The sequence below is a fragment of the Stegodyphus dumicola genome, chromosome X2 (genome assembly GCF_044657685.1).
Source record: "Stegodyphus dumicola isolate Sdum_Otavi_A_Nest chromosome X2, ASM4465768v1".
Lineage (NCBI taxonomy): Eukaryota > Metazoa > Arthropoda > Arachnida > Araneae > Eresidae > Stegodyphus > Stegodyphus dumicola.
The window spans coordinates 146815472-146826549 of NC_140781.1; the positions used below are offsets into that span (position 1 = coordinate 146815472).

The following is an 11078-nucleotide window of genomic DNA, read 5'->3' on the forward strand; positions in this document are numbered from 1 at the left end:
TGAGTTACTGAGCAAGAAATGAGATCATGTGCGCTTTAGATTAAAAACATACGACTGAAGTTTAGAGCACCATATTAACGTGAAATTTCGTGAACCGTTAGAAACGTAGCACTTAGGGAAGACTCATGGAAAAGTTAAGTGCATATGAGTGGCATAAGAGACTCAGAAGTGATCGAAAAGACGTGACTTTTTTTCCCAAAAGCACAGCCAAAAATAGCAATGATGCAATCAATGTTAAACAGACTGCAAGATGCGATATAGTCCGATTAAAAATTAAATAAGAGACTGATAACTGAAGAATTAAAATTATATTAAAAATATTTGTATAATTTTAAGTAGGGAACTGGACGTAAGAAAAATTTCTGCAAAATTCGTGCCTCACACGAACAGTCGCAGTGAGATTATTTCTGACCAAAAAAGGGATTCCTCTTGCATATTGAATTGACTTACTTCTCTGAGATTTCTGGCTATTTCAAAAGTAAATAGTCAAGTTCAAGAGACGAAGCTTTTCTAATCTAACTGACATGCAGCAGATAGTGACCAGATACTCAGTAGTGTTTCGGGAAGTAAATTCCAGACCTGCTTCCAGAAAAAAAAAAAAAATCAATTAAATCTCGTTTATATCAGTGTAGTAAGCAAAGTACTTTGTCAGTAATATAGCGATAATATGCATTACAGTTTCACATATATAAGTTTTAAAATATTTAAGTTTAAACGGCGCATTTTGGGAATTAAATTTTTTTTGCCTTGAATAACGACTGAGCGATGATTCCATGAAATTCGCTTTATGAAAGCGGAATGATCATCCTGATTTTTGGTTATGCATGGTGTGTATGGCAGAAAAAGCTATTAAAAAACAATCATTTCTCATCTGCAGTATGTAAAAGGAATGAAAAGGCCCACATAAGAAATAACCATCGAAATCTGTTGGATGTTGAATCTTGTTTATGAACATTATTTCAAATGCTGAATCACATATTACGAATATACCGGAGAAGATCTTTCTTCCCATAGTAAACAGAAATAAATGTATTTCGCTTTTTACTACAAAATTTGTGTTTACAATTTTAAGGAAGCTTAACTCTAACATTTCTACATTCAGTTCAAGATTCTAATAATTTATATAGTGAAATGAAAAGAGCTTTTATACAATATAATGCTTCCTTACCTTGCAGAAAGCATTAAGCAAAATTATACAACTAATGAATTAAATGTTAGATGTCTACCAAAATGCACATCACATGAAAAGAGCCCTCGAATTTATTAAGTTTAAGAATTGTTACTGTAGGCTATAAACTCTGAGGGGAAGAAGAGGGATTAAGCAATCCCAGTGGTGTTTTTGTAGGTATCAAATTACATTTAAATTTAAAAGTTTCAGTACAAGTTCAGTACAAAGTTTCAGTGGCTATTTTTTTAAATAAGGGTATGAAATATTACTGAAAATATTTTCATAACGTATTACGTAAAACCATATATACTTACTCAAATGTTCTGTGCTTGTTTGCTTGTGACGTAACGACCAGGGAGTTTGATCTCCGAAAACTTTAACTTTGCAAGTATTCGATGGACACTAAAACGTTCCAAAGGAAGAGAGCGAAAACTGAGCAGTAACTATGGCAACAGGGATTCTCAACATATCGATCCCTGGCGTAATTATGTGATACGAAAGTAATACGTTTATCACATTAAAGGTATATAGCGCAATTACTATACATAGCTTCTCACTTACATTAGGCGGTTAAGTGTAAAGAATGAACATCTGAAGCAGAGCTGAGTAAACATTCCGATACAGCTAGGCATCGTTCAATCTGTAAGTTAAGAAATGTGAGAATGAGTAACGAAAGGATTGAAAGAGAAAAGATCTCTGACTGGTGGTGTTTAATTGGAGAGTTTCCAATGGCAGTATAGAGTTATTGATGGAAGCTTTACAAATTCACATTATTCTTAAAAGTCTTCATTTTAAGTTTTAAATATTACTAGAAAATTTTGAAACGTCAATGTTTTCTTTTTCTGAGTTTTGAAAAAGCGTATGAAGTACCCTGATCACGTTTGTAATTTTAATAAGTTTTAGACGAGTATGTAAAGTTTGGCTTGTCATAAGTACTCGAACCCAGGGTCGTTCTATCCGTTTATGTAGAATGATCCTTTTTCATAATTACTACTAAAATTGTGATAAAAGCTCTTTTATTTGAACTTAAAGAATAATCTGAATTTACGCGGGCTCTTTTTATGCCCCCTTTTATTGGAAAAGAACGGATCTTCGTCCCATTTACTTCCTTGAGTTCAGTTTTCAGTTGGACTCTAGCATAAATTCTCGGCACCTCCTTCAGTTACTATCTAATACATTCTGGCCGAAGAATATTCTAATTTTTTTTCCTAGAACCTAAAGTATTATCATTAAAGTATTATTGCATTTACCCGTGTAAAAGTTGTTAGTACCTTCAGCTAAAAACTGGAACATCCATGTTTCGAATCCCGGTGAGGGCGAAACTCATTTCTCGGGTTGTAAGCTCCGATAAATCAAATAGGCTTTACAATCTGACCAAAGGCTTCCTTCGAAACTTCATCACATATCTGTAGTTTGATGGGATTTAGTGTCCACGTTATCTGAGAGACAAAAATTTCATACATGAGAGTGGTAGTTAAGCTGAACTAACTTATCATAATAGGCATTTTAAGCAATAATTCGCATTACGCGACGCTCGGTTTCACAAAATTGTTTTCTTGCATATCAGTGGCTGAAAATTAGTTTGTATCTAATATCTGTTTTTGAAAACTGATAATAAGATATATTTTAAGCCAGAAAGTTTGAGATATAAATGTTTTAATTACAGTTTGTGTCTACAGATTTCTTTTGCACCTCATTATATAAAGAGTGATATTTATTTTGATAGGAGTGAACAGTTTTAACAAAATACATGGATGTAATTTAATTTATTAGAAACGAATAAGCTTGAAAAGTATACTTAAAATAGATACGTCTATGGAAATGTTTCTTTTATTGCTGAATACTTTCATTTTAAAAGTGAAACTTTAGGTTGGGATTTGTCAAAAATATTTTACATTATTCATGAATAACTACTGTATTATGTAGATATTATAACTCATCTATTGAATAACATTCCAGTTATTTAAAATCCGCAATAAAAAGTATTATTTAACATTTTAATCTTCGTATCCCTAATACTGCTGCATTTACCATTTTACACAAGGCCCACCAGCGGCCGAGCGGTAAAGACGCTGAACACTGGTAGTTCGGTCCGAGATTCGAATCGGGCGAACGGGCTGGCTGCATGGCCGTTTTCGTGGTTTTCCCCATGTGTAACGTGTATACGAGTCTGTTACCCTTAGAAAGTCCTCAACGAAGGCATCCCTCCCTTTAGGCAGATAGCCTTCGTTCGATTGCCTTAATTGAGTAATCCAATCCAAAATCCTTTTTACATAAAGAAAGCATTACCAAATTCCCCAAAACTACTAGTAACTTTTGCGCGTCAGAATAAGAGTTGAATTCTTTTTTTCTTTTCTAGAATTAGTGAATTCACATGTTAAAAAATTTAATATGTTTATTTTTGAAGACCATGGCAGAAGAAAATTTTTACTATGTCTGTTTCTTTTAGTACCTCAAAATTTTCCATTTTTATCTCATTATGATGTACCAGATGTACCTATATGAAGTACCAGAGTGCTCATAATCCATAGTTGGGCCATCAATTAATCCTTCTAGCCATAACTGAAACCATTAACCATATGTTATAGAATGTTTAGTCTCATGTACTCACAAACGACTATTTAATAACTGAGCAGACAATCAGCTATGCTATAACTTCTCCAACTCTGTGTCGCTAATAGTCTTAAATGGTAATCCACGTTTTAAATGCATTTTTGAAAACCTTTAACAAATAATAGACTTTAAAAGCTGAAATGTTATGTAAGAATGCGATCACTGACCCTCATAAGTACGACTGTAATGTATGGTGCAGCATTATCTCTACAATTAAGCAAAATAAAACGTGTCCGCCTGAAACATCACGGCAAAACGTCGCGGAGAAATCAACGCAAGGTGAAAACGTCGTGGTACGAAATATCGGGGAAGAAAAGAAAGCAAAGAGAAAAAATTACAGTATCGAAAATAAATCTTTTAAAAAACTTCGCAGTTTAAAAACATCATCGTGGAAAATATCGTGGTAGAAAATAAAGCACTTAAAAATCATCGCGTGACGATAACATCGCAGACATACATTTTTCAAGCAAGGCGTAAAAGTTGTAAAGCCATATTCACATGATGATTTATAAGCGCAAGAAGAAAAAAGGAATATTTTTACTTTTATATTTTATATTTTTTAATGAATTTATAATTTTTTGCTGAAAAAGTAAGCTTAAGTATTTGAAAATTGAGCATGAGTGCAGCTTATAATCAATGCAATTTATAGCACTTAACAGAAATTTAAACTAACACATTTAACTGACAAAGGACATTAATAAATAAATTTTTTATAAAGGTTTACTGGTAATTTTTCATGAAAAATATAGCATGAAAAAGATGAGGAAAAGGACAATGAGTAATTGCATGCGATTATATCTTTAAAAATTGTTTAATTAATTATCAAATTATTTTCAGTCACGTTTGTTAATCCGATATTCTTTTAGTGAAATTTATACTTTGGTTTGTTTCACTTTATTTTGTAAGTTTTGTTAAAATTTTCATGTACAGGGTGCAGTCAATTATTTGAATGTGGATTTATTAGTTATGACGAAAGTCAGTTATATAATATTTCAGTAGGGGATTTAGATTTATTGGATTATGCAAAAGCAAGCTAGTTCTATCTGCTTAAGGGAAAAGATGCCTTTATAAAGCATTTTCTTGGAAACTGGCGCATGTACACATTAGGAAAATCATGAAAATTTCATGCAGCCTGCTCGTTCGCCTAGTCGAAATACCAGTGTTCAGCGCCAATACCTTTCTGCCGCTGATAGTCAGTTCACCAAGGGAATATTAACGGAAACTAGTTAGTTTTCACACATCGGTCATTAAAAGATTCAAATTTAAAATTACATCCAAAAAATTTTAAAGTTTTTTTTTTTTTGGCATTGATTATATAATTTCAGCGAACCCTCTTAGTTAATATCTCCTTAAACACGACCATTGTTTCTGAAAATAGAAATAAACACAGGTTTTAATCATTATGCGATATCATCATATCGGCATAAGATTAAAAAAGATATGGAATCTTCAGGGGTCGCTCTAAAGAGAATTCCCTATATTTAACTTTACATTTAGATATTTCTTTTAAGCACTTTAAAAGTTTTGAGGATATATTTTATTCGACATTTTTTTAGTTATTAGCTGCACTTTTATACCATACAGTGAACCATTTCCCAAAGACGATTACCTCCCAAAGTGACTAGGGTACAGCTATAAAACTTTGCTATCAAATCTTATCCTTCTGAGATGACCAGCTTCATAGAAGCGTAAATCATTTAAAAACGTAAATGGTGGCCTTAGCGAGGATTCACTGAACTTAGTTTTCTCATTTAGGTACATTTTTTTCCTTTAGTAAGCATTTACCTTTTTTATTCCTGTATTTGAAAAATTCTGAATTATTTCTAGTTCTTTCTTAACACACATAATGAATCAATTCGGAGCGACGTTCTCTAGGAGTGAATCGGTTTAGGTGAAAGATTGTTCCACATGTTGAGACAGGTAGCTATTTATCATGGCTGTTGCTAAATTGTTGTGGATTTAATTTGGTTTAATTGATTATAGAAAAACACATTAGGGCTATCTGCCTATGGGGAGAGTGAGAGAGAGAGAACGAAGGACGTGGGCACTATCCCCTTATCAAACGGTTAATTAGTATAGCACTACGTCCACCACTATCTATAGCACCCCTTCAAAATACATAATGCCACCTGAAAGGTATTCAACGTGCACGACAAGACACAAAAAAATGTTACAGAGTTACAGATTAATATTCAAGATACATTACTGGTACATTATTGATACAAACATGACAGATGCAGAACTGATAAAAGGCTGATATAATACTGATATTAACACTGATTAATACTGCTACAGTACTGATACATTGATATAACACTGAATATTATTACTGATTAAATGGGAATGATTTTGCATAAGTCGGTAAATAAATCCACGAAATAATACGTTACAGAGACTTAAAATATTGCGAATTAAAATATCAACAAATGAATGTTCTACTGTTACATTACTTGTACTATTGTACTATCTATAGCACCCCTTCAAAATACATAATGCCGCCTGAAAGGTAATCAACGTGCACGACAAGACATACAAAATAACACGTTATAGAGTTACAGAATAATATTCAAGATACATTACTGGTATATTACTGATACAAACATGACAGATGCAGAACTGATAAAAGGCTGATATAATACTGATATTAACACTGATTAATACTGCTACAGTACTGATACATTGATATAATACTGAATATTATTACTGATGAAATGGGAATGATTTTGCACAAGTCGGTAAATAATTCCACGAAATTATACGTTACAAAAAAAAAAAAAAAAAGAAAAAAAAAAAAAAAGAAAGAAAAAAAGAAAAAAAAGAAAAGCGAATTAACATATTACAGATCAATGTTCTACTGTTACATTACTTGTACATTACTGATGAAATATAACTGATACACTACTGATACAAGGCTGATATAATACTGATACAATACTTTACTGATTGTAAGACTGTTTTTATTGCTCATGCGATATATACATGAGCAAATATGCATATACCATACTTTACTAGTATTAATACTCACACAATACTTTACTGATATTAATACTCATACAATACTTTACTGATATTGATACTCATACAACACTTTTATTGGTATTAATACTTATACAATACTGACTAATAGTGATTAATTGTAAATGGGAATGATTTCGTACAAGTCGGTAAATAAAACCACGAAATAACACGTTACAAAGACTCAAGCTAATGCGAATTAACACAACACATATGCATTATCGACACGTTACTGGTATATTACTGATGCAAATATGACTGATACACTACGGAAACAGGACTGATATAATACTGATATTGATACAATACTTTACTCAATTACGACTATTACATTACTGATACAAATATGCATATACAATATTTAACTGTTACAATACTGATACAATACTTTACTGGTATTAATACTGACACAATAGTGATTAATACTGGTACTATACTTTGCTGGCGTAAGACTATTATATTGCTGATACAAATTTGCATATAATCTATACGGAGCATACGTTTATGGCAGCAGGAGGATTTACGCTGTCTGACATAAGTCCATGCCCAGCGCAGACAGTTTGTCCATTAAATTGACATTTGTAATCAGATATCTCTGCTTTATGATAAATTTGCAGAAGGCCTGCCTGTTGGCACTTGGCAGTTGAATATGAAGATCAGATGTCAATGGACAAGTTGTCAGGTAATGCTCTGGGAATCCAATATCTCCGCAGCAGCAGAACTCAGTATGGCTGAGTCCGCGTTTTGCAAAATATTGCGGAAATTTACCACGACTAGTGATAAATCGAACGAGCTGAGGGTTGGAAATGATACGGTGAGCGTCCACATACGCTATGTGATACTGCGTTCGTCGACCGGTTGAGCCCTCGTCCCATTCCTCTTGCCATCGTCCAATGGCCTTCAATCTCAGACATTTCTTTAGATAAAAATAGGCCATGGGATATTGACTTGAGTATCTGCATTGCCTGAAGCTGCCTCTTTGGCTAGACTGTCTGCAGTTTCGTTTCCGTAATGCCCAGCATGAGCTTTGATCCACTCAAGTTTAAGCTGATGGGGGTATTGCTCTCTTAGGTCCTGCTGAATGGTTTGGATGATGGTAGATGGGTGGTCAGGATTACCCAAAGCATACAACGACGATAGACTGTCTGTTTTTATAACTGCTTTTTTAATACCTTAAAAGATTAGGTAGCGCAAGGCTTGTGCAATAGCAATCGCCTATGGGGAGGGATGGCTTCGTGGAGGACTTTCTAAGATAAACTGGCTTGTATATAGGTTACGTATGCTCGTATTTAGGTTACGTATATAGGTCGCTGAACACAGGTAGTTTGGTCCGAGGTTCGAATCCCGCGAACGGGCTGGCTGTATGGACGTTTTCCCCCATGTGTAACGTGTATACGAGCCAGTTTCCCTTAGATAGTCCTCCACAAAGGCATCCCTACCCATAGGCAGATAGCCCTTCGAGGTTTTGCCGGAATCAAATAATCCCGCCTAGAATCGAACCCAAATCGGAACTACCAATGTTCAGTGATTTCACTGCTCGGCCGAAACTGTTGTGGGATTATCACTTAGGAAATGCGGCTTAGATAAGAACGTTTTAAAGAAAACTGGCTCATATTAGTTATTAGGATAAAAGTACTGGCCAATATCTTTTATTTCTTAAAGTCATGTTTTTGCTTGGTATTTCTGAATTTTCAGAATATCTTAATTTATACGTGTTAGAAATTTTTAGTGAAAATATTTTAATATTTCTGGCTGAGGTTTTATATTGGGGCGAGTGTTTGTCCTCGGAATTTTATAAATAGTAACTTTGGAGCGACTATTTGTCCTTGTAAATTTTTAATTAGAAATAAAATTCAATAAAATAAAAACTTCATCATATATTTATATTATTAGATATTTTTCAAGGATATAAAATTGCACGTATTTTACACTGACTTTTATTTTGAATGAATGAAACTTTTCGAAAACATTTTTTTCTTGTTTAAGTGGCAAATTGTTTGAAATAAGAAAATGTAGCTAAATATTTTATAGGCATGTGATTTTGAATGTATCTCATTAATAAGTTCTCTTTCTGCATGATTATTTTTTAATTAAAGTGATCAGAAGGAATTATTTTTCAGTAAAATTAAACTACACTGCTGGCCATTAAATTGCAACACCGTGAAGGAAAGCAAATACAGAAAATATATTTACAGTATGGCATGAAGACAAAATGATCAAATTTGTAAGCAGTTTAGGGTTTAAAAAGGGTGCGAAATTAGAAGAAACAGCTGCCACCCCTGGCAGCTAAAACGGCCAGATCTGGAGACCGTGCAGGCCAGGGCAGCAATTGAATACCTTGTGTATCGAGGAAGGTCAGAACACGACGTATAACATGTGCTCTTGCATTATCTTGTTGGAAGATGGCGTTTGGCAGACCTCGGATATACGACACAACCGATGTAAGATGTCAGAATACCAATCTGCGTTCAAATTACGGTCGATCCGAACTAGAGATGTACGTGTCGTGTACCCAATGGTTGCCCAAACCATCCCAGCAGGTACAGGGTCGAATGCAAGGAGGCATTCGACCCTGGGGCGTACTGCAAGCGTTCCCATTTCTTGATTATGGTTGTATGGTTTCGCAGGGCTGACCTCACAATACGTCTGTCCTTTCGGGTGTTAGTCATGGCAGGGCGTTGAGATACTGCATGCCGTTCAGGATGACCCTCAACAATCCAGTGATTCCATATTCACATGAATCAACTAGTGCGATGGGCGATATCACGGAATGATAGGCAACGATTGAGGGACAACGATCCTGCCTCTATCGAATTTCGACACTTGCTGGTAAGCATTTCTTCTTATTATTTGAGGCATAACACGATATTCTGAGCAAACTCCGACCTGATAAAGCGCTATCCGAATGTGAAATCTACTACATAACGTTTCTTTTATGCAGTGCTTCAAATGACATTTCTCCCTCCTGCTTCGTCTAAATGCGCTGAAATTGTAATCATTTGTATATCCCAAACTCTTCTTCCTTTCATGTGATCTTGACTTTCGTCAGATCCTTGCTTCCTGCTGGTGTTGAAATTTTAATGGCCAGCAGTGTATTTAGTGCTTCTACATTGTGCTGTGTAGAAGTGTGTGCTACACTTCTACTTAGTGCTGCTCTGTGTACTAAACTAAAAGCATCTAGGTATTTTGAAAAAGATATTTTTTTTAAACAAGATATAACGATTTCCATAGTTTACACTTTAAATCGAACAGAAAATATCTTTTTTTTTTTTAGTAAGTTTACAAATTCTGTGTTTATTTTTTTAGCTGCAGTTAACTCTAGTTTTAGTTTCTTAATTCATAATAGCAAACAAAGAAATGCTCTGAAAATAGACAGGGCCGAAATACCCATTTACTCAATGTTAAATGGACAGGGTTTAGTCCATTTAACATTATGGGTATTTCGGTAATTTGACGAGAAATCGCCAAAAGTCGCCAAATTTGGTGACATTTTAGTCCGGTTTCTTTGTCACCATAATAAGTATAGTAATTGATCACTGAATTAGCGGCAACCGTAATGTGACCCTCATATTTTTTTCCAGTCATTTCGAGAAGCAGAAAGTAGTATAAATATCTCGGCGGCCGTTTGAAAACTACATAAGCCCGGAGAGGATATCTTCTCTCAGTTAGTTGTTGTTATTATTGTTGCGAGTTGTTAGTCCAGCGGGAGACCGGGGCTATTTCCGGGTAGCTTTCTCTTTAGATGCGCTTTGCATTGCCTTGTGTTTAACATTCATAGTAGTCTGAATTGTAACTGCTCATTGTACTCTGTGATACTGTGAACACCTGTATGAGTATTTCTGTGAAAAATTCCAGAATTGTGAAGTGATTCTTTTGATAAAATAAATTTTATTAACCTATAATTGGACCTATGTGCATTCAATGCATTTCGAACCCGTACTCACGCAACATTACTAATCGCTTGTATGATCCCTTTACCTCACCATTCCCCCCCCCGGAGGCCGACGCAGATAACTCTATGAAGCTACTGGCTAAGATCTGTACCAAGGCAGTCTCAGCCACGAGGGTATAAAATTCATAAACTTGGCTGTTTCAGAACCCCAAAGGAAGGTAGTTTTATACAGCTGGACTGCAGATTACTGCCCTGTGAGGAGAGAGGTAATAATTCTGACTCCGCCAGGCGGTTGGACTACCGAACGGGGTGGTGTTTCTTCGGTAAGGAGAGAGGTAATAACTCTGTTCTCCGTCTGGTGTGGTTGGTCCACAGGTATCAGGGTCCGAG

The 11078-nt window shown here is 34.9% G+C and overlaps 1 protein-coding gene across 1 annotated transcript in view; it reads right to left on the minus strand.

Annotated features, from left to right (window-relative positions):
- The window catches only part of LOC118204312 (uncharacterized), a 39033-nt gene extending 37214 nt beyond the window's left edge, over positions 1 to 1819 (minus strand). Inside the window, exon 1 of the mRNA XM_035376645.2 lies at positions 1483 to 1819. The gene's annotated coding sequence lies outside the window, so the exon portion shown is untranslated. The remainder of the gene's footprint in view (positions 1 to 1482) is intronic.
- Positions 1820 to 11078: the final 9259 nt, after the last annotated feature.